Source organism: Amblyomma mixtum, chromosome 5 (assembly GCF_055824585.1).
Source record: "Amblyomma mixtum isolate Tamu chromosome 5, ASM5582458v1, whole genome shotgun sequence".
NCBI lineage: Eukaryota > Metazoa > Arthropoda > Arachnida > Ixodida > Ixodidae > Amblyomma > Amblyomma mixtum.
Genome location: NC_143016.1, coordinates 196,207,312 through 196,234,966, shown reverse-complemented (window position 1 = coordinate 196,234,966; position 27,655 = coordinate 196,207,312). Strand labels below are relative to the sequence as shown.

Below are 27,655 nucleotides of genomic sequence, written 5' to 3'. Positions count from 1 at the left end.
ACTAAATGGATGATGATCCCATCCTAAGAAAAAGTGGTGGCAGTAAAGTCAGTTTATTGCGAGCACTCCTTTTGTTTTTTCAGTGTTTATTTTTAAGGAGTTAATTTTGGACCATTCATGTAGAGAGTGTAAGCAATCTGCTGCTTGTTGCTCAAGATCTACCAAATTTGCGGCTCTGAAAAATTATGAAGTGTCCAACAGAGGATTCAACAGACTTTGAGCCACTCAAGGATAGCGTACTGGAGACCTTTCGCAAAACCTGCCCAGAGTTGAAATTCACCCACGAGCTTCCAGCCAAGGATTCGCTGCAATTCCTCGACTTACGCCTTGAATTCCAACCCGGACACTTATGTTGGAGGTACGAGCCTAGGGCGAAGAAACAGTTTCTCCCTTTTTCATCAAGCCATTCAAAGACCGTGAAAAGGGCAATATCGAGTGCTGCTCTCTTGTCAGCTCTGAAGAAATCGTGTGAGCATCAGATGGAGACAAGTTTTCGGCGGCAGATTGATAGGCTAAAAAATGCGGACTACCCCGTTCCGATGCTCAGCAGCATAGCTGAAAGCTTGCTGCGGAAAGTAAAAGGAGTGCAAGGAAGGAAAGGTGGACCGGAAGAAGGCAATGAAAGGGAGAAATTAGCAGTGGTTCCGTATGTTCAAGGACTGACCCACAACCTCATGAAGATTGGCAAGAGGCACGGGGTCCGGGTTTTTGCTCTGCACCGAACAAGGCAATGAGCATGTGTGCTCGAGTCAACAGGCAAAAGAAGCAGCAATGCCAGGTCGCACACCGAACAAGATTCAGCGAGTGTGTTAAAGGTGTGGTTTATAATATCCCTCTGGCTTGTGGCAAATAATATATAGGGCAGACGGGAAGGTGCCTTAATGATAGGATAAGGGAACATGCATCATCGCTATCAGTTGCCCCAAGCAGCAATCTAGCCCTGCATTGCAGAGATTGTAAAGAAAACAAAAAAGGCAGAAAAGTGCGCAAGTGTGAGCCCAAGTTGCATGAAGTTCAAGTCATGAAAAGGTATGCAGACCAAGTGACACGTGAGATCCTTGAGGCATTGGCGATACAGGAAACAGGACAGCGGTGCGTTAGGACACCATCAATCTCTCTATCAAGAAAAGAAATTTTCTTCTTGAACGAACCCCACGGGAGGTAAAAGCAAGATCTTTTTGACAAGGAAACAAAAAGCGCGGGTTTTCCAATAAAATTTTAGTGGACAGTCAGCTTCGTCTACGTTCTATGTGTTCCTTTCTGTGTCTGCGTTTTGTTATTTCGGCTGTTCCTGTTTCGTCTCGTTATCCAGTGAAGTGACGCATGCCAGTGTGAAGGGAACAATGCCGTGCTGTTTATTCAGCGAGCATATTTAAAGAGAAATAGTGGCAAGGGGGTTAAGAAAGAGGGGACACAATATCAAGTCAGGGCGAGGGCACAGCGCTATCTTGCGCACGCAGGTTGCGATACGATACATCCTCCTCCGTCACAGTTTTTCGCAGCACATTTAACGCTGGTGGCTGATTTGCTTGAAGTTCTCGTCGTAATGAAGGCGGTCAAGCGGCTTTCTCACACGTGCGGACCGGCGGGGTTGCTGGGGCGCCGGACTGGTGTCTCTGGTCGGCATAACCGGAGCCGCTGGTGCCGGTGGTAGGGTTGACGACTCTTCCCGGGCTAAAATGCTGTCATTGCTAGATTCATCGCTGTCTGAGGCCTCAGTGTCAAACTTCTCCTTTGTTGCCAGTAAATGTTGTCGATTGCGCCGCAACGTCTTGCCATCATTGGTTTGCACGTAGTAGGAGCGAGGAGCTGCCGCTGCAGTTACCTTGGCCTTGCGATCCCACGTTGTCCCCTTAATGCGCACGACGTCGTCTTTTTGAAGTGGGGCCAGGCATCGGGTGGCGTGACTCGCCTGCTCATGTTTCTTGACCCGTGTAACAGCCTGACGTCGAAAGTCTGGCAAAGTCGTGCGCAGGGTCCTCCCTTGGAGCAGTTCGCCGGGCGACCGGCCGTCTTCCAATGGGCTTGATCTGTAATTGAGCATACCAAGCCAAAAGTTTTCATTCGCCTCTGTGGTTTTCTTGAGGATACGCTTTACTACTTGCACTCCCTTTTCGGCCAGCCCATTGGACCGAGGAAACATCGGGCTTGACGTAACATGTTTGAAGTCGTACAGCTCAGCGAAAAGAGCGAACTCATGGCTGGAGAACTGTGGGCCATTATCTGTGCATACCTCCATCGGGATTCCGAATCGTGAAAACATGGCCCCAAGTTTTTCGATGACGCCGGATGCCGTTTGGTCGCAGAGCTCCTCGACATCTGGAAAATTCGACATGGCATCGTAAGCAATGAGGTAGTATTTTCCGCCATATTGAAATATGTCGACACCAACGCGGTACCAGGCTTGGGTTGAAGTGGCGCGGAGCATCAGTGGCTCTGATGGTTGGTTATAAGCATACTTTCTGCAGGTTGAACAACCCTCAATCATCGATGCAACGTCACTGTTGATGTTTGGCCAGTACACCAGCTGCCTTGCCCTTGCTCTGCACTTCGCAATGCCAAGATGCCCAGCATGAATGCGTTTCAATGTCTCGGCCCGCATGCTTCGAGGTATAACGACCTTCGTTCCTTTAAACAGTATTCCACCCACTACTGAAAGTTCAGCAGCCACAGATTTGAGCGGACCTTCAACCGTGACCCCGTCTGCGAGGTTCTGCATCACCACTTTGAGATAGGTATCAGCTCCCGTCTCACGCGCAAGTAGTGCAGCTGTTCTGTCACTCACCAGTGCAGACAAAATGCTGATGGCATGGACTTCAACATCTTCTGTCTCCGAGTGGCTGATGTCAGCAGGACCCGCCGACCTTGAGAGCATGTCTGCCAACTGCATCTGTTTACCCGGAACAAATGTTAGAGCGTAATCATATTTCAACAGTCTCAGGAAAAACCGCTGCAATCTCGGCGGCATGTCTGCTATGGCCTTTTTTGATATATTTATTAGCGGCTGATGGTCACTTTCAAGCAAGACTGGGCGACCGTATGTGAAGTGGTCAAACTTCTCACAGCCAAATACGAGAGCCATCGCTTCTTTTTCGATCTGTGAATAGCGCTGTTCACACTCTGTCAGTGTTTTCGACGCGTAAGCGACTGGCCTCCAATTTACGCCGTGCCGCTGTAGCAGAGCTGAACCGATGCCGTTCTGTGACGCGTCTGACGTCACTTTTGTTTCTTTCTGTGGGTCAAAAATTGCGAGTAATGGTGCCTTGGTGAGCGCGTCGCATATATCTTTCCACTCTCTCTCGTGATTGGCCGTCCATTCGAATAAAACATTTTTCTTTAGAAGAGAGCGGAGAATTGGTGTTCGCAGAGCTAGGGATGGCAAGTACTTGCTGAAGTAATTTACCACCCCGAGCAACCTGTGTACTGCCTGTTTGTTTTGTGGTTTTGGCATGTTCCTTACGCTTTCGACCAGGGCCGGACTAGGGCTTATTCCTTCGCTGCTGATCACGTCGCCTAAAAATGCTATTTTTTCGGCGCCAAACTCGCATTTTGCAACATTGAATGTCAGGCCTGCAGCTTCAGCTGCTTTTAGTGCACATCTTAGTCGTTCATCGTGCTCTTCTCTGGTAGTGCCCCAAATGAGAACGTCATCCACGTACACCCGTACTCCAGGAACACCGTCAAAGACTTCATTCAGCGCCTTTTGAAACACCTCGCTGGCGGACGCGAGCCCGAAAGGAAGCCGGAGAAAGCAGTACCGGCCGAAGGGCGTTGCGAACGTACAAAGTTTCGACGACCGCTCCTCAAGCGGGATCTGGTGAAAGCCCGCATTTGCGTCTAGACGAGAAAAGAACTTAGCTCCCGCTAACTCCGCCTCGATATCTTCCCGACGCGGCATCTGGTAGTGCTCTCTTTTCAGGCTGTCGTTGATCCTTCTCGGATCCATGCACACCCTCATTTTTCCGTCTTTCTTGCGTGTAATGACTAGTGGGCTTACCCAGTCGGTTGGGTCGCTGACCTTTCTGATGATTCCTTCTTTCTCCATTCGCTGTAGCTCAGTACGCAATGGCTCCTGTAAGGCAATGGGCACCCTCCGAGCAGCTTGAACGACGGGCACAGCGTCCTTGCGCAGCAGTATCCTGTATTCACGTTGTAAGCACCCAGTTCCTTGAAAGAGCCCAGGGTACTCCCTAGCCACTTCATGAGAAGAGGTCGAGGTGACGGTGTCCACTGTGCGGCGAAGTAGACCTAGCAGCTCGCTGGCTTGAAGTCCCAAGATGGCCTGGTGGTTTTTCTTGACTATGAAGAATTCAGTGCAAATTTTTCGTTCACCTACTTGCACCGGCGCTGAGCACGTGCCGCAGTGTTTGATGATAGCACCTCCGTACGACCGCAGAACGGCACCACTGGGCTTCAGTGCACCTGCATTTAACGTCCGAAAGAGTGACATAGGTACAAGATTCGCCTGGGAGCCAGTGTCGACCTTGAACGTCACCTCCTTGCCGCCAAATTTGGCCTTCACACACCAGTCGCGGTTGCTTATGACACTGCCAATGGCTATGTCCAGAACGTCAAAATCGTCACCTTCGTGCTGTACTTCTTGAACGTGGGCATTCGCTCTGCAGCACGATGCGAAGTGGTTGGGCCTGCTGCACGAATAGCAAGTCTTGCCATAGGCAGTGCACTGTCGTGGGGCGTGAGTGCGGTCGCATCGACTGCACCTGGAAACTCGCCTCGAGAGCTGTTGTAGCTTCACTCCGGTTCTACTCGAAGAGACAGCGTTGATCTCGGACAGTTTCTTTGTTCGACTCCAGAACTCGTTCTGACGTGCTGATGTTTCTGCCGCCTTGCACAAATCTACGGCTTTTCCCAGAGTTAGCTTCTTTTCCCGCAGCATTTTTTCTCGCAGTTTTGGAGAGTTCGTGCCGAATACAATTTGGTCGCGAACCATATCGTCTGCACTTGTCCCAAAGTTGCAATTCATGGCCTGCTTTTTTAGGTCGCGAAGGAACTGTTCGAATGGCTCTGCTTCGCCTTGGATCCGTGAACGAAACACATACCGTTCGTGTACTTCGTTCTGTTGCTCGACGCAGTATTCCTCGAACTTCGCAATGACGGTGGCGTAGTCTTCTCTGTCTTCCCCGTCGGCAAACAAAAAATTATTGAACACTTCAATTGCATCCTCACCGGCCACGCTAAGGAAGAGTGCAGTTTTTTGCTGCTTCTGATGCTGGCTTGCTGGCAGTGGTTTTTTCTGCTTCTGATGCTGGCTTGCTGGAACTGGACGTTGCTTGCAAAAAGAGTTCAAATTTCTGTTTGAACAACTTCCAACTTCGACCGCCGTCTCCTGTTAGACGCAGTGGTTCTGGCGGCCTTAGGCGCTCCATTTCTTGCTTCCAGCAGCACGCCGCCGGCAGCCGTTCCAGGTCCTAGGTGCAGAGGGGCGTTCCTTAGGCCGAGCCTTATCCCACTTCTGACACCATGTTTCGTCTCGTTATCCAGTGAAGTGACGCATGCCAGTGTGAAGGGAACAATGCCGTGCTGTTTATTCAGCGAGCATATTTAAAGAGAAATAGTGGCAAGGGGGTTAAGAAAGAGGGGACACAATATCAAGTCAGGGCGAGGGCACAGCGCTATCTTGCGCACGCAGGTTGCGATACGATACAGTTCCCACCAAGAAGATGAACCAACTAGCTCAGTTTTCTACTCTTTTATGAAGTGTCACCTGCGTAAATGACATAACTTGGATGATTGCTTATGCAGACGATGTCATCAATGTTGTTATAACGTCAGGACCAAGGCATGCTAGGGAAATGGGATCGCTTTATTCCAAGCAGGCATACATATATACTGATAGGTGACGTCACGCGGTTCACGCTCAGCGATGGTCGCGCCAGATACACTTGTGGGCGTGTCAGCCGACTTGCTGCGTTATCACACTCTTTCCCGCTTAATTTAGTTACAAGCCATCACTCAAAAGTTCTGGGGTCGATACCAGTCTGGGTGTCTTCGCACGCGAGCACTTCTACGCAGCGCTGGCTCCTCCCCTGGTGGTGCAGATAGTGTTGGCGCGTTGGCCAACACTATCTGCACCACCTGGACTGGTTGGTTTATTGGTTTATTGGGTTTAACGTCCCAAAGCGACTAAGGCTATGGGAGACGCCGTAGTGGAGGGCTCCGGAAATTTCGACCACCTGGGGTTCTTTAACGTGCACTGACATCGCACAGTACACGGGCCTCTAGAATTTCTCCTCCAAATAAATTCCAGCCGCCGCAGCCGGGATCGAACCCGCGTCTTTTGTGTCAGCAGCCGAGCACCATAGCCACTGAGCCACCGCGGCGGCATTACCACCTGGACTGCTCCTGCGGAGCAGGCTCCACCGTGGCCGGCTGGGTTGATCCGTCCGGCGCGTCAGCTGCGCCACTGGCGGGCTCCGATGGCGACAGTGACAAGTCCGTGTCAGGCAGGGATGAGGACACTTTCACCGGTCGGGTTGTTTTAGCACCCACATTCTTGGGCGGAGGAGTAGAGCTGGGGTCGGCGTGCAGAGGACGCAGGTGATCGGCATGCGTGAAGCGCAATCCATCGCGCTCTTGCACCACGTATGTCACAGCACTGACAACCTGGGACACCACACCTTCTTCCCAGGCAACACTCTCACCGCGCACAGTTTTCACAAAAACACGGTCGCCCACAACAAACGTGCGCTCTTGCCCACGAACCAAATCGCGTTGTGCCTTTAACTGCTCCTGTTTGTGTTGCATGGTCTTTGCAAAATTAGGCTTGAGTAAAGAAAGTTTGACGCGTGGCTGACGCTTCAAAAAAAGTTCAGCGGGTGATTTGCCCGTCACACTACTTGGTGTGTTACGATAAGCCATGAGGAAGCTATCAATTCTTTCTTGAATCGTCAGCTTCGTATGTGATGCCTCGCTTTCAAGTACCTGCTTCAGCAAAGCCTTTTTCACGGTTTGCACAGTTCTTTCTGCAGCCCCATTGGATGCGGCATGATAAGGCGGGGTACGCACGTGTTTTACACCGTTGGTGCTCAGGAAGTCAGTGAACTCCGCTGACGTAAACTGTGGCCCGTTGTCGCTCACCAATACATCAGGCAAGCCGTAAGCGGCAAAAACACCCCTATCTTCTCAATGGTTTTTAATGCTTAGAGCGAAACAAAACTGCGCGAAGAAGACGGGACAAAAGAAAGGCACGAATACACACACACAATGCAGACGTTGAGGGCATTGGCCATACTTCACTCCATTTTGAGAACGAGTCTACCAGTACGAGGAACACGTTTCCTTCTTTCTGTGCAAAATCCACATGCACGCGTGACCAGCTGTGCGCGGGGTATGGCCAAGGGTGGAGAGGGACGGCCGGGACGCAGGTTGAACTGCTTGGCAGATTTTGCATCGCTGCACGTACTGTTCAATCGCTAAATCGATCCCGGGCCACCAGACAAAACTTCGCGCGAGCATTTTCATGCGACTGGTCCCCGGGTGCTCCTCATGTAGCATGGTTAGCACGCGTTCCCTCAGTTGCTCCGGGACTACAACTCTTAAACCCCAGGTTACGCACCCTGCTCCAGCGATAGTTCGTCACGGCGAACATAGTAAGCTTTTAAATCATCTGCACAATCTCTAGGCCACCCGTTCAACGTGAAGTGTGCCACCCGGCTCAGCGTTAAGCTTCGCTCTGAGGCTTTTGCTATCTCGACAGCTGTCAGCGGAAGGCATTGAAACACTGACAGACATTCGGATGCCTCGTCTTTCGCGGGTACCGGCTCGGGTAATCTTGAAAAGGCGTCGGCCACTTCTGCATTTTTTCCCTTCCTAAACTTCAGTTGGTATCTGTAAGCTGCGCTGCATACGTGCGGCCGCCACAGTTGGAACACGTTTGTCGTGCCCGAGGATACCAAGTAATGGCTGGTGATCTGTGTATATGGTGAATTCTCGGCCGTACAGGTACCTATGAAATTTCTTGAGTCCAAAAATTAGGACCAAAGCCTCGCGCTCACACTGTGCATACCTTTTTTATGCTTCTGTAAGCTTGCCGACTTGCTGCGTTATCACAAATGTAAAGGAGGAAAAGCAGGGGCCCCAGTATACTACCTTGTGGAACGCCTGAAGAGATATGCAAGCCGTCTGATAAACTGTTGTTTATTATCACCTGTTGCACGAGAAAGCCTAGATAAATTGAATTATTTGAAGAAACTTGCCGCGGAAACCATAGTGCTCGAGCTTAGCTAACATTATTTTATGATTGATATGCGATCGAAAGCTTTAGAAAAATCGATGAAAATGCCTAGCGTAAGTACTTTCAGCTCAAATGATTCTAAAATAAGTTCTTTTTGGGTTAAGAGCGCGGTTTCAGTAGAAACTTTTTTAAGAAAGCCATGCTGGCTGGGATTAACAATGTTATGTTTGCTGCAAAAACCGCTTATTCGTTTATACAGTATCTTTTCTAGGCACTTAGAGAAAACAGGTAGAATAGAGATAGGTCGATGGTTTGACAGATGATGTTTGTCTCCACCTTTGTGAATAACCGCAACTTTCGCAATCTGCATTCTTTTGGGGAACACTGCTTGCTCTATGCAGCAGTTAAAAATATATTTCAGCACTGGACTAACGATATCGGCTACATGTTTAAAGGCGCCCTGCGACGTACGTAAAGCATAGGTTCTTTATTCGTTGTATGCAGAGTAAGGGACACTGTGAGTCCTGAACGCGCAATGAGATCACCGAAATGATAATATTTGATATTTTAATCTTCGCTAGAAATGCTTGTTTCGAGCCGATGGTGTCGCAACGCGGCGGCCATTTGCGGCAGCGGAAATGAGGTGGCATCCATATAATGCGCTGCCTTTCTCATTGGTTGGGCGTCCAATTTGCATATTTGTTCCTTTATACTTGCGAAATGGATCCAAAATATTATGTTTCTGAGTACTGAAAGCTTTTCGCATGCCACAAAAACTGGAAAGAAGCAGGGAAAGCGAACGAAAACTAATAAGAATACAGCTAGGGGCGACACTTTCCATTCCGCTTGAAACCTTCGTGGCGGCCAGCGCTGTTCAAAAGACGGTGGCTCAGACCAGAAAGTAGACGCCTTTAGCATACCGTGTACCGTGCTATCGTTACCGGTACCGGAGTACCGGGAGCCCGACTGCGCATGCGCCGCCGTATACCGTAAAAAACGCGCCCGAATAGACTTTTAGCGTACCGTGCTCCTGTACCGTGTACCGTAGGCTCAACCGGAGCCCACCCTCGTGGCGGAAGTAAGAAAGAACGCAAAATAAAAAACACAACACAAATAATAATGTGACATGTAATAACAACGACGCCGCAAAAAGGAGTCTTGTCTTATATGGTGAATTTTTTTATATATTTTTGAGATATGCACTAACAACAAACAAAAATTCAGGGGCACTTTGACTGTCTAAAGTGCGTAGAGGCGAAAGCGTTTTCCGCACCACTTTCTCTGCTTCTGTGGCATTGGTGGCGTCACATATAATTGAGTACCAATTACTAAGTGACTGCAAATCACTAATTAATGATTAATTACTGATTAATACCTGAATACTAATTAACTGTTAATTAATGACGCTTAAGCTTCGCCTTTAGGAGTGGAACGCGACAGCGTGTTGTAGCGCTGCCAGGGAGTCCACGGAACGCCACCACCCGTTCGGCGCGATGCCTTGCCCTTTGAACGCAACGCGTTTTGAGGAAAGGAAATGGCGCAGTAATTCTCCGTCATCTAGGTGGACACCTGAACCGCACCGTAGAGTAAGGGAGGAAGTGGAAGTGAAAGAAGACAAAGAGTGCCCGTGATGGAGAAAATGAAAATAGTATTTGAGGAAAGGAAATTACGCAGTAACTGTCTCACATATCTCGTTGGACAGCCGTCAAAATTCAGGGGGGCACTTTTTTGACCTAAAGTGTGGTCAATGATGTATGGTTAAGATGTTCAGCTTCGCCTCTAAGACTGGAACGCGACAGCGTCTTGCAACGCTGCCAGGGAGCCCATAGAACGCCATCGCCTTATCTCATATCTCGGTGGACACCTAAACCTCACAGGAAGGGAAGGGAGGAGGATGGGAGGGAGCGAAGACACCGTATTCACTAGACGCGCCTTTGTTCATTCCAAACCATCGAGCTGGCATGGCAAAGCAGCTGCGGAGCCTCCCGAGTGGCTCTCAAGACTAGAGCCGTTGTGTATGTTGCGGGAATTTTAAGCTGACGAAGCCAGTCTCGTGCTGGCTGACCACGACAGTGTCGTATGTATATAGCGTTATGTGTATTTTTGTTGTGCAATGTCATGAGCCAAAGACAGGCAATAAAGAAAAAAAAAGAGCTGGCATGGCGGAGTGGATAGCATGCTCTTCTCGCACGCCGAAGACCGGGGTTCGATTCCCAAGCTGGACGAATTTCCTACTCGGTTTTATTTATTTATATGGCCTGACTAGAAAAGTTAATTAGGCTAATTGGCAATTAAGCAATTTACTAAGCTCAGTTCCACTTAACTGAGCATCACTATACGATCCCTTCGAGTGGTTGCATGGTTACTAGCCAAAGTACAATTGGCCCCGTTTTAAATTCGCGCACTGTCACCTCACGACCGTTTCGACCAACTGAAAAGCGTGACATTTCTGTCGACAACTGCTGCTTACAACGATGAGACATTAAAGGCTTTCGCCATAAAATCGGCTTCAATAGTTATGTGAGTTACGTTCTCCCTCAGTCATCGTCATCAATCTACCTTCTCTCGATTCTTTTCTCTCCATGCTCGCATGGATGTTTTCTCGCGTGCTTTTGCTGGCATTTCATCATTTCGCTGGTATTGCTGCTTCGTCGTGTGTTTTGAATTGTGCGTGTATTGTGTGTAGCGACCGCACTCGTGCGTGAAAGGTCAAGTCGCAGCTTCAAGCATGCCGTACAGCGTCCTTGACGACCTCCTCCTGCTCGACGCGCTGTCATGGGAGGAGATCGAGGACATTTACGCTTTGAATGCCGAAGAGGAGGAGGGGCGACAATCTCTGGGAGAATATGGCTTCATAAACTTGAACATGCCGGGTCGCACATTTCGCGATCTGTTCAGGTTCGCGAAGCACGATATACACGACCTCCTGCGCTGCCTCAAGATGCCCGATGTGGTGGTGACCGCGCAGCGGGTGCAGGTGCCAGGAGACGAGGCGCTCTGCATGCTCCTGCGGCGTTTTGCCTACCCTAATAGGCTCCTGGACTTAGAAATCCTTTTCGGACGGCACACATCAGCGATTTCAAGCATTGTGGGCAAAGTAATGGCTCACATCGAGTATTACTTTGCCCACTTGCTTGCGGACCTGACGACGCACCGCTGGTTGACCCTTTCCAGCCTCGATGTACTCTCGCAGGTTAGGTGACTTTTCGTTTCTGGGATAAGCGGGAGGTTCCTAACCACAGTATTCTTTTCTGACTATTTTTTTTCGTTTTTCGCAGGCTGTCCACGCAAAAGGGGCCCCGCTAAAGAACTGTTGGGGCTTCATCGACGGGACGGCTCGGCGCATCTGCCGGCCGTCGGTGGACCAACAGGAATAGTTTTCGGGACATAAAAGGTGCCACGTGCTGAAATATCAGGCAGTTATGGCTGCTAATGGCATCATCTACCAACTTGACGGACCGCTTTGCGGACGACGCCACGATGCTGGTTAGTGTTTTTCCAGTTTCGCTCAGTCTTCGTGCGCAAAATGTAGTTACCCGAGACACGTTTAAAAATATTGATGGCAGGACTGGTTGCATATGTTGTTGGTTTTTACGTATATGTGAAGCGTGACTGTGCTACGGGAGGTTCATCGTCAGAGACAGTTGGAGGCTTTCCAGCAGCCGTGAAATTCCTTTGAATGCAGCTGCTTGTATGCCAACCTCTGAATGTCTCATTACCTGAACACTGTCGTCTGCCATAACGGATGGCTGCTGTGCGAGCTCTTATTCTTCACTGCCTGATGGATCAGCTTCTCAAGCATCATCACGGTCCGATTTTCCCATTCATTATTTCTGTGATTTTTCTCATTCAGTGTGATGTCTTCAGCTATTTCAGTGTCGTTACAGTCTCACATGGCCACATTCAATGACTAATATTATGGCTTCAGTTTCATGAGTCCTGGCTGTAAGGATGTTGCTACATACATATTTGAACACTTGCAGCCTGCATGATCTTGTATGGGAAGCAGTCCATGTCAAAGGTGATGTCTGTGCTAATTAAAAAGCAGTCGTCTCTTTGGCTCCATATTTTGTAGCCCTTGACTGTGTCTAGGTACTTATCTAGAGACGAGCTCGACACTAGTTAGCTAGCTCTTTTCTGTTTTTGGATCCAGTTTGGCTTGTTTGTTTTTTGGCTTCACGTGCTTCTTTCTCAGTACCCAAACACACTCAGGTGGCTCAAGTTTATTTCTGTGCTATATAGAGAGCTCTGGCTGCTTGAGTTCAGAGCGCTTTCTGTGTTTTTTTCTAATCTGACTTGCAGTGGCAACTGCATTAGCCTGGAGTGCCTTACTTACACTTTATTTTATAAGAAGGCATGCCGTTATATCAAAGGATGTTTGGTTCAACCTTTCAGTACTCAGTTCCGATCTGGCATGTCAAGAAGAGTATGTTCATACTCTATGCCGTGCCTCGATACGTACTGGTTGCATTTTTTGGTTATGTGTGATAGCTACTATGCGGGTCTTGATTTCTGGTGCCATGGAAGGACTTCCACTATGTGTATATACTCGTCAAACTTGTGGGCACTGAGTGCACTGTGATGTCAAACGCCTGTGTAGTGTGAAACGCCTCCACAGCGTCCAATGCCTCTCTGAACAGTCAAACACCTGGCAGTAAGACACGTTGCTGGGCGAATTGGTGCACAATTTGAGATGTGTAAAAAAGGATGGCTTCATTTCTCAAGTCAGACGCCTCCATAACGAGACACACAGGAACTAAAGAATTCTTTGTTAGAAAAGTTTGTTCTAGGAGGAACTAAGTAACTGCATCTATGGCTGTCCTGATACAGTCTATGCCGAGAACGTGCAGAGTCGGAAGGTCCCAGAGGGACGCAGTAAACAGTTACAATCGTCAAGCGCCTGTTTTGTTTTACGGATTAGCACCACCCTTGGCTCTTCGGCCGATTTGAAGTCGCTGTCCGCTTGGTTGTCCTCGTGAGTCTCTCAGTCGTCTTTAGTTGCTTTGTGACCTGTTAGCTGTGAGCAGATGAACACCCTGCCATTGAGTAAGGTGTACTCTTCGAGAAGCACTCTTGATTCTCTGTTGACGTGCTTTGATAGGTGCCAAGCAATCCTTGGAGATGCGGGGCAGCACTGACAGCACTACGATTGTCGGCACAGTTGCTGACAACGTCATTAGCAGAGTTGTGAGCTGCAGTAAACCCAGCTCTTCGGTAGTAGTTACATACAGGGCTGTGTGACACGTGCCACTAGGCTGGTAGCCTTTTCAATGCTTATGAGCATTCACTTTGGTTGGGCTTTCAACCATGTTACAGAGGTGCAAGAGAATCCGATGCACCTGTGCTGTACTGCAGATGGCTTCCATAGACTGTATTATGTCTTGGTCGAGTGGCTGCAGCATGGTTTAGCAGTTCACCAGCTTGAAAATCACATCTACGTGCTCCAGAAACGGAGTTTTGTTGTGTACTGAAGAGCTGGCCATCAACAGAGAGATCTTGCACTTTCAGATCAGTCACCTAGTGACAAGGAATTTCACCTACACTGCTCTTGCTAAAGGGCAGCAAAAAAACATGGTCAGTCTGGTACTCTGGTAATAGTAACCCAGCACATGGTGCGCTAAATTTTTCTACTTAAGGTAGACTTGAGCCATGTCTCTCCTAATTTTGTGGTACACATGTCAAGGTGGTAAGACAGGTGCATGGATAAAACGAAGAGTAATTTCTAGTGCCTTCTCATCTACATCGTCGACAATCACATACAATGCATCTAAGTGTACGTGCTGCTAGTAGTAGCATAGCCCTTTTTTCCTGTATTTTTATGCCCCTCCCCAAGTTTACTGTTTTACGAACACATTTCTCACAATTGCAGGTATTTTGCGGCAGACCATGCTGTACAATAACCTTGAAAAGCTTGTGCAAGGACACAAGTATGTCATCTACGGGGACCCTGCGTATCCCCTTCGCCCACTTCTGCTCAAGCCCTACGGAGGTTCGAATCTGCAGCCCGACGAGGCCCACTTCAATCGTGCCATGAGCACAGTACGACAAGCCGTGGAGTGGGGCTTTGGCAAGGTGGCTGGCGACTTTGCATTTGTAGATTACCACAGAAACCAGAGGCTTCATGTGCAGGCTTTAGGGCGCATGTACAAAGTCGCCACCCTCCTTGCCAACTGCCATACATGCCTGTATGGCAGCCAAGTGACAGATTTTTTTTAATTGGATGCTCCAGCACGTGATGAATATTTAGTGCCATTTTGAAGAGGTCACACCATTGAATTCCTCGAGGGTAAATTTGGATTATTAAATATATGTTCATCCTTGCATGTAAAACATGCTGCCAGAGCTGGGTGCTTGTTTTCCTGAATCAATTTCAGCAGGAGGTATAGGAGATAAAGTGAGCCAGCTTGAGTCCTCAACGAAATTTGACCCTACTTGGAAACCTATGCATGTAACATTCATTATCTTGTCTCTAGCAGTGCTGTTTACGGGTATGCATGCACTCAGTATGACTTGCATTATGCTAGCAGCCACTACAGCGTGCTTTGTGCTATAGAGGAATTCCATGTTCTGTAAAAGACACTGCAGAAAGCCTTTTTTTTTGGCTGGCAGATACATGAATTTTATCCGCCGCAGCCCTTTTTATGTTGAACCAGGAAATAGTGCAGCGCCAGACATTTAACCTTCACATGAAAGCATATTGACACACTTGGAGAGGAAATAGGGAGGAGAAGCAAGAGTCTCGGACAACAGATTGCATTCCTACAAATTTATGTTTTATTTATTTGCTTGAGGAGGGTGTCTATGAGATTCAGGTGCTTTTTTTGTTGCTGAATCATTTCCTCCATCATGTGTGAATGTTGCGTTTTCTCTTCAGCAATTATTCTGCGCAATTCCGCGCGCTCAGTAGCCATGATGGCTTGGTTCTGTAATCTCTCTTCTGAGAGAATACGGCGGAGTTCCGCCCTCTCCTCAGCTAAAATGCGGCGCTCTTCGGCCCTCTCTTCTGAGCGCATAATGCGCTCATTCTCTTTATTTTGAGCCGCAAGGTCCTGTTTCTGCTTTTTGAGGACAAGTCGCTGCTCCTCAAGGTCCAGGCGGCGGCTTTCGATGGTTCCGCGCCCCTGCAAATAATCCAGAGTCGCAGAACTCCTGTTCTGCAGTTCTGTACGAAAAAAATCTAAGGGAGTGATGAATGCACCTCGCAGAGTTGAATTTGCAATTAAAAATATCGGGCAGTACTTAGCATGTTGTTAAATGTTGCTCTGCGCTAAGGTAGTGTTATGCATGCTGAAACGAATTACAGCATCCATATGCGTCCTTTAATTACTACTGCCATGTTCTGATGCATTGCACATAAAGGCTAATACTGACATGGTAAAGTATTTGCACATGCAAGTGTCATATGTGGCAGTGCAGGCCATAAGGGTTTTTCGGTAGAAGCGATCATGTAATCTCTCAAAAATAGTCCGCTTACCTCGCAATGACATCATGCGAACAGCAACCACCAACTAGCCCGCCTTCACTTGTTACATCATGCGAACACCAGACGGTGTCTGGCATGAACCAGCAGTTGCTGGATGTAGAGGGCTGCGAACAGCAGCGACGCTGTCAGCTGGTGTTTCTGCGGAGGTGCCTGCTGCGACATCACTCCGCACTGGTGTATCAGGCGTAGTCCGACTACCTGGCAGCTGGCGTCGTCCGCATAAATGTTGAGCAGAATGTCCTGCGGGGATTGACTGGTGCTGTGGTCTGGAGTAATAAATTGTTATGTCAAATACAGACAGTGTCACATGGGCAGCATGTCATAATTCGGGCAACCTCATTTTGTTCTGCTTGCTTTATACAAAATAAAATTGTGTTTGCAAGTCTGCACCAATTTATGCACCATCAGCAAGCGCAGTGGCACAACTCCTGGTCTACACGTTCATCCTTGTAGAAAAAACATGCATATTTTCTTAAGTGAAAACATGGTGGATATGTCAATACGCAGGCAGTGACTTCATGGCGGCAAAAAATGTTTTGTAATAAAATATAGCAAAGCAGACATTTCACTGGATTCAGATATATTGCAGCACAGTGAACAATTGAAATTGTAACAGTCGCAAATCAAAGGTATTAACAGCAGATTGCTTTTTATCCCATTGCTGCTGACACTGTAGCCAAATGTACTCGGGAACTGTTTGGTAACAAGGTGTCCAGAATGTAGAGGCTGGTTAAACGTATAACAAAGATTTTCTCTTACCTCTCGCTCGAGCTGACGCCCTGGCGTAAGATACAACTGTGGCTGCTCGCCTCTCTCTGTCTGCCTGCCTCATGTCATTCTCGGTGGTGGCGGTGGCAGACGGAGGGCGCGGCCGCAGCTGGAACTCTTCGGGCGCCTTCGCTCTCTTGGCCGGTGCCTTCGGCTTGCAGCCATGGTACCGCGCCAGGTCGGCGACTTCTTGTAACAGCTTGTCGCGGGTGTTATAGTCTTCTTCTGTTCCCGACCTGTTTAAATAAGAAAGACCGCTGTGACTTTCGAGTGTACTTCGTGAATTTCGAAGTATTACACGATTAAGACGCGAGGAACACTTACCTCCTCAAATTCCTTCTGTCCTTCCGCAAGAAGTGCGTAAGGATCAAGTCGTGCCTTTCCCTGACGCTGCGCATAGTGAAGTTGCGGCCTGTGGACGTGTTCACGTTGTTAACAACGTCCGACCACCTGGCAGCATCAGCGAAAGGCACGAACCGCAGCACATCTTGCAGAAGGACGATGTCTATCGCTGGTGTGAAGCGATTCCGTTCACCACCCCCTTGAGGTCGCTGCGGCAGCGGGGCAGGCTGTGATGGTTGCGGGCACGCCATGGAGAAGCTATAGGGAAGTTGTCAATTGCAAGGCGTGCTACTCTCTACGTGTTGTTGTTTGCGATTTTTGACTTGAAATGGCTGCGACATCGTTTGGCTCACTATCCGCCTTGCAGGGTTATAACCGCGTTGACGCTGGCAGGCTGCCAGCACCAGTGCAGTACATGATTATTCTAATAAAAAAAAGATAGGATGAGTTTTTTTTTTTGTGGCGGGAAGAGGGGTTAGAAATTAAATATCAATGCAAAAAAAAGAAAAAAAAGAGAACAGGCGCGGGTGTTGAACCAGTTACCTTTAACCGGATAGCGGCGCGAGGCGAACGCTGTATGCCTCGACTATATACGCAAGGTTGGACGTGATTCGTATTTAAGCTTATTGTTGAAATTGCGGGTTATATCGTTTCAGCGCTCAGACCTCTCATTTCAGCCCTAGAAAGCGAACTGGCCCTCCCAACTCGAGATTCCTTTTCGGCCTTGCGCAGACTACGCTTGCTCACCTACACAGGCATACTTCGGCGCTTTCGGGGGGAGAGCACTGGCGTCCGATCATGCCAACGCCCAGCATCGGAGCCCGCTTACTCGTTCTGAAATTTCTCACGTTAGTGCACATTGCAATAAATGAAATAATTGAAGCAAGCGACAGTAAACAGGACATAATATACTGCTCAGGTCGCGTCACTTGGCCAACTGGGTGTGCGAGTCTTCGCTGAAGCGCTAATTGTGGGCTACTCGCTTGAGATGCCGCCGCGCTATGCTCGCCATCGGCGACTTTTTCACGCAACATCATCACAAGCAGCAGTAGCAACTTCGAACCGAGATTAGGGCACTGTTTGTCGGAAATATGATCAATAATGGGCATTGAAGGGAGCGAGACAGCACAAAACGCTAATTTCTAGTACTGGAATCAAGGCGCAAGCCGTCGGCCATTACGTTATCACAGTAAGAAGTGCGTCCCGGTACCGTGGTCGCCTACGGTAAAAGTCGCGCATGCGCAGTCATGTCTCCGGTACTCCGGTAACGGTAACACGGTACACGTTATGCTAAAGGTGTCTATCGTTACCGGTACCGGAGTACCGAGAGACCGCGCGCAGCCAATGCGCATGCGCAAATCGCCTTGACGGCGCCAGATGGCGCCACGTCCCCATGAGCTGCGCGCGCACTTGCAGCATCGGGGGAAATCAGCGCGTGCTCGGCGGCGGTGGGCGGGCCCCCGGTACTCCGGTAGCGGTAACGGTAACACGGTAAGGTATGCTAAAGGGACCTGGCCACTGTCTCTCCTCCTCCTCCAGACTGGGCTTCGTCACATGGACCGGCTGCACCACTCGCCAGACGGTGCGGCCCTCCTGTCCCGTCTCAGCCATGCCCCGTCTTCCCGCATGGGGCTCCTATGGAGCACCTTCACCCGGCTCTTTGCCCCTCCTGCAGCCCAGGAAGCAGCCCCCCCCCCCCCCGCCACCCACCAGGCCTCCGCTCTCCATCTCTGTGGACCTCAAGGACTGCAGCAAGAGGCGAACTCCGGCCGCTGCCCTCCAACAGAGCATTTCCGCTCTGCTGCACGAGACGCTGGAAGATCACCTCCAGATTTTCACAGACGGCTCAGTCCTCCCGACCACCGGACAAGCTGCGGCAGCCTGCTTCGTGCCAACCCTTGGTATAGCCCTGGCTTGCCGGCTAGGATTCCCGGCCAGGTCTACAGCGGCCGAACTGGTCGGCCTCCACCTGGCCGCAGACCTCCTCATTCTGATCCCTGGGCAGCAACCAACCGTCATCGTGACGGACTCAAGGGCTGCCCTCCTGCTCCTACGGCAAGGGCAGACAAGGCAGGACACCGTTGCCCGCCTCAAGGCCCGCCTCATGACCATCGAGGACTCTGGCCGCCCTGTTTCCCTGCAGTGGGTTCCCTCCCACGTCGGCAATGCGATAATGAGGCGGCAGACGAGGTGGTCGGAGCTGCTCACACCAACGGCTCTCCCGTCAACCCGGCAGCCACCCAACTCGACTTTGCCCGCCCTGCTCTCAGGCGGGCCATCCAGGGTCTCCACCCAGATCCCCGACTGGCAGCGGGGGAGCGCTTCCTAAGGGTTCCTGACCACCTGCCGCGTAAAGAGCGCTCTCTACTCCTGCGGCTCCGAATGGGCTCCTGCTGGACGCAGGCCCGTCTCCATCGCCATGGTAGAGCCTCCTCCCCAGCCTGCTCCTCCTGCGGGGCCGACGAGTCCCTAGACCACCTCCTCTGCTCCTGCCCGACCCTGGACGCAGCACGCACCACCATGGTCCAAGTTAACCGTAACCTGGGCCTCCCTACCAACTCAGCCCAAGACCTGCTCCACCCTGCCCGCAGCCCCATCGCTGCCTTCAGGATACTCCTGGAATTCCTCCAGGTGACAGGCCTGGACACCAGGCTCTAAACTGTAACCCCCCTCCCCAGCCATCCAGCTGTATCCCCCTCCAGGGCCCCTGCCCCCGTGCACCAGTCTCGGTGCATAGGAGCCCTCCCCGGTGCGAGCTGCACCACACGCTAAAGGAGCCCTGTCCAAGTGTCGACCACTGCGCGTGCGCTACCTGCGAATCCCCCCTTCCCCACACCCCCACCCCGCTCCAAGCAGTGCCCCCGTTCAAAAGGGTGGCAGAATGCGAGCGTACCCCCCCCCCCCACCGTAGCCACCAGTAGTAGTAAAGGTGTCTAGTGGGCGCGTCGAGACCGGCCGTGACCATACCAAGACGGCAGCGAAAAAAAAAGCCTGTCGACACACCTTGCCCAAAATTGTGAAGAGAAAGGCCGGACAGGAAACGGGAGTCGAGTTTGGGGAGAAGGAGGGTACCACCGACAGCCTTCCAGTCCGACTAAAAAGAAACTTCGGGGAGCTTCCTTTGTCGTTAGTCACCCCTGCCCTGACTACGGCGTCGCGTGCACGGGGGGAAGACGCCGTCAAAATGCGCGGCTGTGTACAGCCTCGACAAAGCAACAACTGCATGCACGCTTCCGCTGCGTGTGCGCTAGGCGCGGTTCTGATTGGTAGCGCCCAATCTTGGTACTGGGTGAGTGAAATTGGTGAGTGAAATGCGTTTTCGTCTGAGCTGTTCATTTCGAATTTTCAGAGTGGAATAACTTTCGTTTGCATGCTCCGATTTCAATAATTCTTTCTGCTCTCGTCTCTGGAAAGCAAGATGAATCTATTTAATGATATTAACTGGTACTGAGGAAATCATCACGGTACCCCTTTAACTGGTAACATTTTCAGGCCGTCAATATCCTGTGCCTTACTGTTGGGTAAGGTCAGAAGATCATTTCTGATTTCATTTGCGTCAGTAGGTGACAGGAATGCACTAGAAACAACCCTATCGTCCAGGCATTGCACACTCATTAAATTCCCATTTTGAGCTGCCTGAGACAAAAAGTAATTGTTGAAAGTGTCTCTTAACGCCTTCCCATTCACAGGTTTGTCGTCGACCAAAATCTCGCACACGCCACTAGGAGTTGTACCTCGATTTAAAATTCGATTAATGTTGCGCCACACAAGATCAGCCCTTTTAAGCAAGTCATAGTTGAATAGTTTTTCTATGTACTCTTTTTCAGCACGACGAAGGAAGGAACTTGGTTCCGGTATGTTTTAAATTGTTGGAGGTCATCCAGTGACCTAGTTTGAACAAAGCGGTTGTACATGTCGGTTTTCCTTTTTATCATATTTAGGCATGCTGTGGTTATCCACGGTTTTCGTGCTTTCTGGGGTTTTTGGAAGGTTTCGTAAGGAAGGTTTTTGTTCATATTTACTCTTAAATATTGTAATGAACGCATTATAGGCATCATTAGGATCGGTTTCATTGACAACGACACTCCAGTCAATATTGCCACGTATCATTGTAGTGTCTGTTCGTTCACGCTCAAGGCTGCAGGAAAGGGCTGTTATCATTTTTGTTCGTGGCGCGAGAAGCGACCAGTCTAATCTCGATTGATCGCAGCCATGAAAGGCTGCATCTAGGTTTTTCCAGATTACTGTAGATGATCGTGTCCTGCTATCTGGAAGTTTCCTTGCCGGCTTTAAATTGAGCGATGCCGCGAGCGGCGGACATTCGTAGTTCGACGACTGAAGAGCACGTTTGTTGCTTACGCCGCCGCCGAGTGATTCAGTTCTTTTGCGGGCGCAATTCAGCCCAAATAAAGAGCTTCGTTTCTAAGACTGGCTAGTGTCTTCCTGACCGCTGGACTGCCGTCACTACAGCGTGACAATATTTTCAAGTGCAACACGAAAGTAATTTAATGTGGTAGGATTAATGCGCCGGTATTTTATTACAGGGGAAATAAATTGTTTTTTAGACGTTAAAGAATCGACTGTCAAGTATATGGGCAGGTGGTCGCTGATATGAGCAGCAATAACCCCTGATTTCATACAATCAGCTGGAAGGTTGGTGAAAAAGACGACGATTGCCGTCGCTGCCTGCAACCGAGTGGGCTCTTTTATAACCGAAATAAAACTATTGCACAGCAATACGGACTCAATTTCTAGTTTGTTGGTAGACTATCAGAGCAACTCTACATTGATATCCCCACCTAGAACAAGATTAAGATTATTTTCTGTGACCCATTCGAGGAATTCGTCAAGAAAGGTGCTAAAATTGGAGAAGTTGCCTTTAGGCGGCCGGTAGATAACAGTAAAGATATTTCTGCCGTTGCTTACGGAAAGGATTTCATAGTCATCATGAACTTAAGTAAAGTCGGTGACAAGGCTGGATGCGATATTCCAGTATAGAGCATGAAAAACTATTGGACGCCGCTGCCAGCCTGATTTTCAAAAAAAGTGCTTCAGTCTCGCTTTAAGCTCCCCAAGCGCCACCAACGCTTTGAAAGCGCGTCGAGCGCAGACGGAACTGATCAGCTCTTCAGCTTCTATGAAGCATAGGCTGGTAGAGAGGCCGTCAGGCCGCGACCGCGCAGGGCGCGTCTGAAGAATAGGGGTCAGGGGACTCCTTGAATCTCAACACAGAATTCCAGCCCTAAATGCCTCTTGTGTTTGTACTCCTGTAAAAACTTTTGAGCTTTGCCTGTGTGGAATTTTGTACTTTTCGTTAATTTTCATTACAATGATGTAACTTTGAAGACTCTTTATTTTTTGTAACCTTTGTATGGCGCAGTTCTTTGTAGGGTGAACGAGTTCATTTCTGAGATATGGTCTCACCCCCGCGCTTATTCTGCTGCTTGTTTGTTTTCTTTCATTGCATTAGTTAGTTTTAAGACAGGATGCAAATTGATCAGAATCGTCTTTTCTTGGGCTAGTTGGTTTTTCATGCTGTAGGTGTTCGCAGCACACACGAAACAAGGACGGAAAGAAAAGGGGACGAAACAGAGCGCTGACGTTCAACTGAGCTTTATTGGAAAAAATAAGCGACTTTTATACAAAAATTTTTATATTTTTTTGTATAAAAATATTGTATTTTGTATATAAAAATTTTTTCCCAATAAAGCTCAGTTGAAAGTCAGCGCTTTGTTTCGTCCCCTTTTCTGTCCGTCCTTGTTTCGTGTACGCTGCAAACACCTACAGCATGCAAATTGACTTGCAGCATGCAGCATTTCCTGTGCCGCGTGACGCGCCGACAGCCACCGCAGCGACCAGTGGGGCGTTATCTTCCCCAATGATCGCGGCCAGGTCTTGAGACGAAGGTCTTGTTTGAGGAGTTGCCCTCCTGCGTGCCTGCCCCACGAGTCGGGTGTTATTAAGCTCAGGTTTCGTCCGCTGTGTCTTCCATCTGCTGGCCATGGAACCGTCCGTGCTAACCTACCGCAGCCTACGCGACCTCGCCGGCGTTCTCCACACTCAAGCTCTAAAATGTGAGAGGTACGTGGCTACAAGTCAGAGAAAGTGTGAGGTTGTGCGCGAAAGTGAACGTTTCTGGCACTCCCGCCTGGGCGAGGCCGTCCTCTGTCTAGGGACTCTAGGCAATGAGAGCCCTATTTAACTCGGCTGTAAGTTTGGCCGAGAGACTCCCGTTGGCGAAGAAGCTCCCTTCCACTGGGAGTAACTCTAGTTGCTCTTTTTGGTAAATCATGTAAATAGTCTGTGCAAAGTTTTCCCTTGTTTTCTCTTCTTAACCGCGTCTCCGGACTTCCTCGTCCCCTCCTCCGGCCCGACCACGCTACCTGATCCCAACAACTGAATTGAATTGAATTTATTTCGCGAAAACAACTGGAAGGATTTCCAGGGAAAAAGCTGCTTTCGCAGCTTGACTGAGCCCCGAAAACCGTTACAGTGGCTTCGACATATAAGGTGATGGAAATAAACATAAGAAAGATACAACAAAAGGAAAACAAAAGTGCACACTACAGAATAAAAACCATGAAATACACTTACAATGAAATATTAAAGCAGAATATACACATCAAGTTGTATGAAATGATCAAAATTTTAGAGAAATACACAAAATTGTCTCTGTAGATCATAGTGCACCTAGAGAATCACAAGTAATGAGTGTAAAAAAATACATCACATATCAACAAAATACAGTCGCAATTGTTTTAATCTGAAATTTGTGCTATGTTTATATTTAATGAGTACATGCGGAAGATTGTGTTGCAATGTTTGGAGTTTATATTTAGTCCTAAAATGAGGAACAAACCAAGTATCCATGCTGCGGGTATTAGCAGAGGTTTGTTTAGTTTTTAAGGACGCTGTTTCAGTAATAAAGGCCTTGTAAGAACTACTAGAAAAAGAAAACAAACATACTATCCGGAAGTCGTACATGTGGTCAATGCTGATTATGTGATACAATGGAAAGGGAATGCTCGTTGGGGATAAGTAGTGTACGTTGGCGATGTGACGAAGGGTTTTTTTTCTAGGCGCAGAATCTTCGCGATATCTGATTTCGTAGTGATTGCCCACAATAAGCTGCAATAATTAATGTCAGATTCGAAGAGTGCATAATAAATTTGTCGCTTAACCTTTGAGGGTAGGAGCGTGCGGCATCGTGACAGTGCTCCTGTTGTCGCAGCGAGCTTTTACAGTTGTTATAAACCCGCGTATCCCAGCTGAGATTAGCTGAGAAAACAACTCCCAGAATTTTGTGCTCATGCACAATTTCAATCTCATTATCAGAAAATGTAATTGCGCGTTGAATTTCAAGTGGTTTATTTTTGGCCGGAATATAATTGTTTTTGTTTTTGCTGCATTAATATTTATCTTGTTGCGCTGCGACCAGAGCAAGACCTTGTCAAGCATATCATTGCATTTTAATACTAATTTGGGTACACTTTGACCAGAAAATGAGACAGCGCTGTCATCTGCATATATTATTAACTTCGCCATTTGGTCCAGTGTAACAATATCATTTATATATAAATTAAATAATAAAGGATCCAAAACACTACTTTGTGGTACACCATGAGTAACTGTTAAACAGTTTGACTGTTCCCTATCGACGCATACGCAGTGAGTTCTACCACTGATATATGATCGAAACAGTTCCAGTGGTATGCCCCGAATTCCGTAAAGTGAAAGCTTATGCAGTAGTATATCATGATTAAGACAATCAAAGGCCTTCGTAAAGTCAATAAATAAACCTAAAGTATAATTGTTATTTTTATATTTTGTAGTACTTTTTTTTCAGAGTCAATAAGGCTGTCTCGGTTGATCTTTTTTTCCGAAATCCATGTTGAGCATTGTTTAGCACTTTATGCTTATTTAGAAAAAGAATTACTCGATTATAGATTAATTTCTCTAGCCCCTTTGAAAATATTGGGACAGTTATTGGCCTGTAATTTGAAACTAAATTTTTATCGCCTCCTTTATAAACTGCAGTTAATCTAGCTTTCTTCATGGCAACTGGAAATAGACCCGTTTGAAGGACCAAGTTATAGATATCAGTTAGGTTTGGTTTGGTTTATGGGGTTTAACGTCCCAAAGCGACTAAGGCTATGAGAGACGCCGTAGTGAAGGGCTCCGGAAATTTAGACCACCTGGGGTTCTTTAACGTGCACTGACATCGCACAGTACACGGGCCTCTAGAATTTCTCCTCCAAAGAAATTCCAGCCGCCGCGGCCGGGATCGAACCCGCGTCTTTCGGGTCAGCAGCCGAGCACCATAACCGCTGAGCCACCGCGGCGGCATATCAGTTAGGAAGTTGCATATCAGTTAGGACAGGAAGAATATGCTCCAAAACATATTTAACAGGCTGTACTTGGACATTATCTGCATCTAATGCTTTACTGTTATTCAAATGCATAAGTTTTGTGTAGACTTATGATTCATTAGTTGGGTGCAAAAACATACTTTCAGGAACAATATGAATAGCCATATCCAAACTTACTTCGTTATTCTCCCTTTGCACAGATTTGATAAAGTGTTCCGCGAGTGCCTTTCCAGTCAATTCGGAGTTGTTAAAAGTAATTATATTTGGCTCTGTCTTCTTCTTTCCGCGACCTAAGATCTTGTTTACTACTTTCCAAACGATATTTGGGCTTTTTCGCGCGATATCAGTGAATAATTCCTGGCAGTACACGTTCTTGGCCCGCCTCAATTCGGCATTCAACCTGTTTCTGGGTGCTTTAAAATTGTCTTGATCGGCAGGTGAGCGCGTGCGCAGAAAAGCATAATGCCACTTATCAATGTTGTGTCCGTTCGTTCGCGCAAGGCCGCAGGAAATGGGTGTTATCATTTGTGTTCGTGACGCGAGAAGCGGCCGGGCTAATCTCAATTGATCACAGCCATGCCGAGCTGCATCTACGTGTTTCCAGATTACTCTAGATGATCTCGACCTGTTATCTCGAAGTTTCCTTGCCGGCTTTAAATTGAACGATGCCGCGAGCAGCGGGCATTCGTAGTTCGACGATTGACGAGCACGCTTGTTGCTTACGCCGCCACCCCCAACGCCCTCTCTCCCCAACATTCTTCGTGTTATGCCTGGATCCACTCATCCGGCGCATTAACGACAGCCCATCCATACGCGGCTTCCCTCTGCCTGGCCAGGGCCAAATCAAGGTATCGGCCTACGCCGATGACGTGTCGCTTTTCCTCAAGGACGAGGATAGCTACGCCGCTTTTTCGCGGCTGTTTCTCGAGTACAGCGAGATATCTGGGGCCCTATTGAACAGGGAAAAAGCAAGGCATTAAGGTTTGGCACCTTCACACCGAACTTTGCGGGCGAGGTGGAGTGGGTGCAGGGAGTGAAAGTCCTGGGAGTAGTATTCCTCGCCAGCGGAGAAGTAGCCCGCGAAACCTGGACTAACCTCCGCACGAACGCTGAGAAACGCCTCTCGGTGGCGTCAACTTTCCGCCTTTCAATGGCAGAGCGCTGCTATATAGTTAAGTCCACAATCCTAGCCGCATGTTTTTTTGTCGCCCGCGTCGCAAACCCACCGCGCACGTTTGCGCGCAGGCTAACCTCGGCCTGTGGCTCTTTCGTTTGGGCGGGCAAAACCGAACTTGTGTCACGAATGTTCATGCGCCTTCCATCGTACATGGGTGGGTTTGGTATACCTTGTATCCGCACCATGTGCAATGTGCTCGCCTTGCGAGGAGTACGAGATCTTGTACGCAACCCAGACTATCCCGGGAGAACACTCCTCACATACTTTCTGGGTACAGCGCGTAACGAGTTTTTTTCACAACACGTGGTTGGCCCTACAGCCGAGCAGCCCCCGGCATTTTTCGTTAATGTGCGTCGCACACTGACGTCGTTGACTGCCAGCGTGCCCGATCTGGATTTGATGAAACCCCGCCCTCCAGGATGTGTGAAGCACTAACGGTCGCTGCGCTGACCCGCGAACAACTCCAGAAAACGAGACGGGCACGCTGGCGCCAACTGACCTCAGCTACGCTTCCTGCAGATGTCAGGGACTTCGGCTGGCTGCGAGGCTGGCGGGTCCTGCCCACAAGAGACCGCCTTGCGGCGTGGGGCGTGGCGCCCTCCGCCCGATGCCCGCAGTGCGGTCTGCTTGAAACTTTGCAGCATGCAATGTTTGAGTGTGTAGTTGCGCGCACCTTTTGGACATTAGTGTCACGCATGTTTTTAACCCGCCTGGAAGCGCGCACTAGTTCTCCCGAAGTGTTTCAAAATATGCTCTTGTGTGTCGGCATGTTCGTTTTGTGGCGGCAGCGTGGAGTGGCATCCTTAAATGGGCGTCCGCAAAGAACAATGTTCCCAATGTTGCAGCGCCTGCGCACGCGCCTCTTTGAACAAGCATGCATGGACGCTCTGTCAATGAGCGAGGCTGAGTTCTTGCGCAAATGGTCGACATACTTTATCGTCCTGCGCGGCGGTCGAGTATCGGCATTTCTACTGCATTACTGACGTGCTCAGTGCTGCGTCACTGAACATGTGCTTGACTGATCAGAGCATTAAGTTCATCTGTTTTGTTTTGTATTTTCTATGTTAAAACAGAAAAAATAAACTTCTCTTTCTACGCCGCCACCGAGTCATTCAGTTCTTTTGCGGGCGCAAGTCAGCCCAAATAAAGAGATTCGTTTGCAAGTCTTTCTGGTGTCTTCCTGACCGCTGGACTGGCGTCACTACAACGTGACATCTGGTGGAGGTGCTGGGTGGCCTTCTATGTACCGGACACCCCCAGCAAGTCGTGACGGCAGCCCTCTGAGTCATGCACCGGAGGACCTGACTCCAGTCCACAGCGCA

At 48.9% G+C, this 27,655-nt stretch overlaps 2 pseudogenes; both read left to right on the top strand.

Moving 5' to 3' along the window:
• Positions 1-10,879: 10,879 nt before the first annotated feature.
• Positions 10,880-14,452, top strand: LOC149345360 (uncharacterized; annotated as a pseudogene).
• Positions 14,453-18,413: 3,961 nt separating this feature from the next.
• On the top strand, positions 18,414-19,445 carry LOC149345359 (uncharacterized; annotated as a pseudogene).
• The last annotated feature ends 8,210 nt before the right edge of the window (positions 19,446-27,655 follow it).